Source organism: Oratosquilla oratoria, chromosome 10 (assembly GCF_046742065.1).
Source record: "Oratosquilla oratoria isolate Oo_2021 chromosome 10, ASM4674206v1, whole genome shotgun sequence".
Classification (NCBI taxonomy): Eukaryota; Metazoa; Arthropoda; class Malacostraca; order Stomatopoda; family Squillidae; genus Oratosquilla; species Oratosquilla oratoria.
Genome location: NC_134786.1, coordinates 50,216,536 through 50,224,035, shown reverse-complemented (window position 1 = coordinate 50,224,035; position 7,500 = coordinate 50,216,536). Strand labels below are relative to the sequence as shown.

General features: G+C 39.8%; 1 protein-coding gene across 3 annotated transcripts in view; it reads left to right on the top strand.

The window, feature by feature from the left end:
• LOC143029204 (neural cell adhesion molecule 2-like) overlaps positions 1–7,500 on the top strand; it is a 988,127-nt gene that overhangs the window by 836,980 nt on the left and 143,647 nt on the right. The window lies entirely within an intron of this gene.

Sequence of the window (7,500 nt, the reverse complement as noted above, 5' to 3'; positions counted from 1 at the left end):
CCTGTTCCATTATAGATGTAAGGAGAAAGAAAGATCTAGTGGAGTAGGATTTTTGATAAAACAAGAAGTTGCTGGTAAAGTAAAGTTCAGAAGTTTATCGGACAGGGGGTAGCTTGGATTATGATTAGGCTGTGTAAAAGGTACCTTTTAAAAATAGTTCAGGTTTATGCACCAAGTTCACAGGGTTCAGACGATAAAATTAAGTCCTTCAATTATGATTTAAGTCAGGTAATGGATCAAGAAAAAAGTAAGTACACGTTGGTAATAGGCAACTTTAATGCTAAAGTGGGGAAGAAAATGGGAGATGAGCCGTGCATTGGGAAGTTTGGAGAAGGTGAAAGAAATGACAGAGTCGAGATTTTAGTCACTTTTGCGGAGAATTACAACATAAGGATAATGAACACTTTCTTCCAAAAGCGTGTAGGCTGTAAATGGACTTGGAGATGTACAAATGGAACAACAAAGAACGAAGTATATTTCATGTTAGGAGATGAGAGCAAGAGCGTTAGCGATGTTACGGTCATAAATAAAGTCAACATAGTTAGTGACCATAGAATGGTAGGTTGCACAGCTAAATTCAATTTCAGAGCCGTCCCAGTACAAAAGCGTTGTGATCATGGGAGATTTTAATTATAGAAACAATGACTGGGAAACTTTAATAGGAGATCAGGAAACAAAGAAATTCCTAGATGTGGTGCAGGATAATTTCCTAAAACAAGTGATTAGAAGAAGAATTAAAAGTACGAATAACGTATAACGTCCAAGTACCAGACTTCAGAAATGCAAACTTTGACGTTATCAAAACCTATTTGAAATTGAATATGAAATGTTATACGGACGTTTCGAACATTGTCGATGCGGTCAGGTCTCGGTACAAGACCAGAGGTCAGGTCATGACCAGGGGTCAGGTCACGGAGGGTAATATGCATACCTTGGGTCAGGTCACTTGGGGGCGGGGGCTCAACAGACAGGTCAGCGATTTGGATGAAATGTAAAGCAATCTAACTGACCTAATTATTAATGCACAAGATACATTTATCCCCCTGAAGTCAATACGTAAAAATAGTAATACTCCCAAATGGATGACGGATAGATTGAAACATGAGATCGGAATGAAAAGAGGACTTTACGTATAAATAAAAAAAACGGGGAAACAAACCTTAGATCAAGATATAACGAAATGGAAAAGCTGGTTAAAAAGAATATACGTACAGCGAAACGTAATTATGAAATTAAGGTTGCCAGTCAAGCAAGATCCAACCCAAAGGGTTTCTTTCATCTCTATAGAACAAAAAATAAACAAAGAATAGGACCAATTAAAAACGATGAAAATGTCATGATAGAATCGGAGGAAAAAATGAGTCAGGAGTTTAACAATTATTTTCTCTCGGTGTTTACTAATGAGAGGTTAGATAAAGTACCTGACTGCGATCCGATTTTCAGAGGGGATGAAGAAAATAGTCTATCTAATATCAGCATTAGTAAAGAAGTAGTCAAGCAGATTGAAAGACTTAAAGCTACACAATCCCCGGGACCAGACAAAAAAATTCTGAGAATGCTTAAGGAGTGTAAATTTGAAATCTCCGACCAATTAACTGAAATATTTAATAAATCGATAAACATTGATTTTATGCCTATTGCTTGGAGGCAAGCAAACGTTGTTCCTGTTTTTAAGAAGGGATATAGATCTTCTATATGCAACGACAGGCCACTCAGTTTGACATCGGCTATAGGAAAAATACTTGAATCAGTAATAGTAAATAGACTTGGATAACACATCGAAAGACATAATTCAATTTGCGATTCACAGCAAGGATTCTCCAAGGGTAAGTCATGTGTGACTAATCTTCTATCCTTTTACATTAAAGTATATAAGGCATCAGATAGTAATGATTGTTATGATGTTATTTACCTTGACTTTAACAAAGCGTTCGACGAGGTGCCACACCAGCGACTACTAGATAAAATCAAAGCACATGGTATAGGAGGAGAAGTATTAGAATGGATTAGAGCTTGGATTGGTAACAAAAAACAGCGGGTCACCATAAATGGAGTAAAATCTAGGTGGGGCAATGTTACTAGTGGGGTCCTCCAAGCCTCGGTTTTGGGTCCCTTGTTGTTCATTATATACATAAACGACTTGGACGATGGGATAAATAGTGATATTAGTAACTTTGCGGACGACACTAAAATAGGACACCAAATTAGGTCGGGAGACGACGCAGAGATTCTGCAGGATGATCTTAACAAATTGTTCACATGGTCGGTGAAATGACAAATGAACTTCAATATCTCTAAATGTAGCGTGTTAAACGTAGGGCTACACAACCCCGAAAATAGATACAGCTTAGATAACACGCTTTTAGAGAAAACTGAGTGCGAGAGAGACTTGGGAGTTCTAGTGAGTCCGGAACTTAAAACCAGGAAACAGTGCATTAGCGCCAGGAATAAATCAAACAGAGCATTAGGTTTCATTGCTAGGACGGTAACGAATAGAAGTGCAGAAGTAATTATCAAACTCTATCTAGCGATAGTTAGACCCATCCTTGAATATGCGGTACAGTTTTGGTCTCCGTCCTACAGAATGGACATCAATTCACTAGAATCAGTACAGAGAAGAATGATCAAAATTATACATGATCTCAGAAATTTGCCTTACGAAGAGAGGCTTAGGCGCCTTAACTTACACTCTCTGGAAAGACGCAATGTACGGGGTGATCTATAGAGGTGTCCAAGTGGATCAAAGGTTTTAACAAGGATAATACAAACAAGGTCATCATATCAAAACAACAGGGCAGGACACGCAGTAATGGTTTTAAACTGGACAAATTTATATTTAAGAAGGAAATAGGCAAAAATTGGTTTACTAATAGGGTGGTCGACGAATGGAATAGACTTAGTAACCATGTAGTAAGCGCTGAAACTATCAGTTGTTTTAAGAAACGATTAAACAATTTTATGGATGGGATAACAGGTGGTGATGGATACGGAGCTGCCTAGTGTAGGCCTTATGGTCTCTTGCAGTCTCCTTCATTCTTATGTTCTTGTGTAAAAAGAAAATCAGCCTTGCAAAGATTAAGGATAGTAAGAAGAAATTTCAGTTAGAAATTAAAAATATATTCCAAGATCTAAAAACTAACGAAGACACCTTGGAAGATGTGAATTTGAATTTAGTAAATATCATTAGGGAATCGGCAGAGAAAGTAGGAAGTACAAAAAGTATTAGAGAAAACAAATACCCCGTAGTTGAGCCAGTAAATTCATCTGTAGATGTTAGTAGTGTACCAGAGATTACAAAAGAAGAAGTAGAATTTGCTCTAAAAATATGAAACGAAGGAAAGCACCTGAGGAAGGTGGTACATCGATAGATCTCTTGAAAAACGTAAGGAAAGAAGTTCATATTAAGTTAGCTCAGTTGTACACCCAGTGCTTATGTCAAGAAAGCGTTCCTGAATCGTGGTGCAATGCTATAGTTATTTTGCTTTATAAAAAAGGAGACCAGAAGGATTTTAATAACTATCGACCAATTAGCAAGCTATCATACATACATACATATAACAATGGCTTTTCCCCCTTACACTGGGGGTAGCCAAAAAGAAAAAGGCATAGAAATCACTCTCACTCATTCCATTCCCTACATATTCCACTCCCATCCACCCTCCTCCCTCTCTCTTTTCTTGGCACCTCCTGGATGACGGGTCATCCCTGCATCCTGTCCATTGCCCTGAGTAAGAAGCAGTGTCGCAAGACACAGCATATCCCCAGCAAGGCCGCTTCATAAATTCGGTGACCCCCCCTCTCCGTCCTCTCATGCAGAAAAGGAAAAGACGGGGAGAAATCCCTTTGGGCTGCGTCAATTTTTTTGTTTTTTTCAGACATACTTCCTCACCCCAATCATCACCCACCCACTCCCACTCATGCATCACAGCATCATCCATACACAACCCTTCTCCATTCACCTCTATCTTCTGTTCTCTCCCGTCATTCCTCAACAGACATTCCTCTCTTTTGTAATGCCCCTTTCATCCCATTCATCCATCTCATCCTTGGACGCCCCCTCATATTCATTCCCTCCACCTCTGCCTTCCACACCTCTTTTACTAATCTTTCTTCACTCATTCTTTCCATGTGTCCAAACCATCCTAATACTCTTTCATCAACCCTATCTCCCAGCTCCCTTTCCACCCCTATTCTCCTCCTCACCTCCTTATTTCTCACTCTTTCCGGCCTAGCAACCCCTATCATACATCTCAGACATTTCATCTCAAACACATTCAAATTCCTTCTCTCTCAATCTCTTATGTTCCATGTTTCTGCCCCTTATAGTGCTGTTGGCACAGTTACTCCTTCATATAACCTCCTCTTAGCATCCATTCCCAGATGTCTAATTCTCATTACACTTTTTAATCCACCAAGGCATTTACTCGCTTCTCTCAATATACATTCTATCTCTACCCCGACTCCTCCCTTTCCTGCCACATTCGCACCCAAGTATCTACCATCCACTTCCTCCAGTCTCTCACCCTTAATGCTCACTTCCAGCCTGCTGTCACTCTTCCTTTGTACATCTCATCACCTTACTTTTGCCCACATTTATCTTCAGCTTCCTTCTTTCACACACCTTCTCAAACTCTGTCACTAACTTCCCCAATCCCTCCTCTGATCCTGCTACAAATGCAGTGTCCTCAGCAAACAACAACTGGTTCCCCTCCCACTTTTCTCCATTTTCTTTAACCATCTCCAGCCCCTGACCCACTATCCATGCATTCACCTCTCGCACCACCCCTTCCATGTATAGATTGAATAGCCAGGGCGACATAACACATCCCTGACGAAGTCCCATCTTTACCTCAAACCATTCACTCTCTCCATTTCTAATCCTAACACAAGCTCTACTACTCTCGTAAAAACTCTTGGTTGCTCTTAACAGCTTTCCTCCTATCCTATATATCTGCAGTACCTCCCACAGTGCCTTCCTGTCTACCCTGTCGTAAGCCTTTTCCAGATCCATAGAAACCCAAAAAACATCCTTACCTTTTCCCATAGCTTTCTCACATATCTGTCTTACCACAAAAATCTGATCTACACAACCCCTACATGTCCTAAAACCACACTGATCCTCACTAATTACTCCATCTGTTCCTCTCCTAATCCTCTCAATCAAGATCCTCCCATAAGCCTCCCCAACTACACTCAACAAACTGATCCCTCTGAAACTACAACACTCACACTTATCCCCCTTTTCCCTGTAAAGCGGAACTATACAGGCACTCCTCCAGTCCTCTGGCACTCTACCCTATCTTAAACAAACATTAGATAACCTCACCAGCCAGTCCACCATAACTGTACCTCCTTTCTTCAGACATTCTGCATGGCATCCATCCAAACCAGGTGCTTTACCTGCTCTCATCATCTTAACACCTGCTTTCACTTCATCCTTCCCTATTTCTCCTCCAATTTCCTCATTCATCACTCATTTTACTCTGCTCACTTTCCTGTCACTGCCTTCGCTTCCATTATTATCTCTCCATCTGCACCTTTTACCTTTTCTTCTCTACTTAATTCGCCTCTTCTTCCTCTTTAATTTCTTTCCAAAATATCTTATTACTTTCAAAATTTTCTGTCATAATCTTACCATATATATATATATATATATATATATATATATATATATATATATATATATATATATATATATATTACATATATATATATATATATACATATATATGTATGCATATATATATACATATACATATACATATGTACGTATATATATATATGTATATATATATATATATATATGTATTTGTATATATAGATATGTATATACATATATATACATATATATATATATATATATATATATATATATATATATATATATATATATGTACATATGTATATATATATATGTATATGACACACAGGAAACCCACAATCGGATAAAATAAACTTCGAATAAAGAAGAATCCTTTATTTCGGCTATCAACTGTAGCCCTCTTCAGGAAAATACTTTCCTGAAGAGGGCTACCAGTTGATAGCCGAAATACACGCATGCATTTGTATGTGCGTGCATTTGTGTGGATGCGAGCGTGTATGTATGTGTGTGTGTGTGTGTGTGTGTGTGTGTGTGTGTGTGTGTGTGTGTGTGTGTGTGTGTGTGTGTGTGTGTGTGTGTGTGTGTGTGAGTTTGTGCAATTGTACATGTATACATTGACTTGGATCCAATTGATTTGGCAAGGATCAGGGATGACCCTTCATTCCCAAAATTTTGAGATCATAGAGACAACAAATGGGATTTTGGATTGGTGTGGGTATGCTTTGACATGGCCACCCCCACTGTAAGGGGGGAAAAGGTTTTTGGTATATTTGTGTATATATATAATTTCGACAAGGACTTACGGAAAAGAATCTTTTGAAGCGTGGGATTCCAACACATCAGGTCAAATCCAAAAGGAATATTATAAAGACTTTGTATCCACTCTACAGATTACATAACGAAGCTTTCCTGCTGTGTGTTTGTATTTTTCTATGTGCTTGTATTTTTCTAATTTTATCTAATTAATTATGATATACAATATGCAATCTTAACTCTTTGACCATGTTTATTTTCTTCAGCATATCTCTGTGCGCGCGTGCGTGTGTGTGCATGTGTATGTGCGCGAGGGCGCGCGCGTGTGTGTTTGTGTGTGTGTGTGTGTGTGTGTGTGTGTGTGTGTGTGCGTATTTTTGTGCGTGTGTGTGCGTGCATTTGTATGTATGCGAGCGTGCTTGTGTGTGTGTGTGTGTGTGTGTGTGTGTGTGTGTGTGTGTGTGTGTGTGTGTGTGTGTGTGTGTGTGTGTGTGTGTGTGTGTGTGTGTGTGTGTGTGTGTGTGTGTGTGTGTGTGTGTGTGTGTGTGTGTGTGTGTGTGTGTGTGTGTATTCACCTCGGATCTGCTGCAGCCTCTTTTCGAGACAGCCAGACACCACCCTACGGCAGTGAGCTCAGAGCTCATTATTAGCAGATCTCTGGGTAGGTCTGAGACCACTCACACCGGGAATGCAAGGTCACAACTCCTTGACTAACGTCCCGTACCTACTCGCTGCTAGGTGAACAGGGGCTACACGTGAAAGGAGACAAACCCAACTTGTCTCCACCCGGCCGGGGAATCGAACCCCGGTTCTCCGGCTTGTGAGGCCAGTGCCTTACCAATCCAATGTGTGTGTGTGTGTGTGAGAGAGAGAGAGAGAGAGAGAGAGAGAGAGAGAGAGAGAGAGAGAGAGTCTGTGTGTGAGTCAGTGTGTGTCTGTGTGTGTGTCTGTGTGTGTGTGCGTGTACGTGCGTGTGTGAAGCCATCAATTATCTACCTTTACTGAAAATAATTATCTGAATATCTACTAATGATAATCATGGTACACCAGATTTTGTTGCGTTATTTCTACAGTGGTGGTGTATGATAAAATGAAATCTGTAGAGTTTTACCATGAAGGAATTAACAAAATGATTCTTCCATACT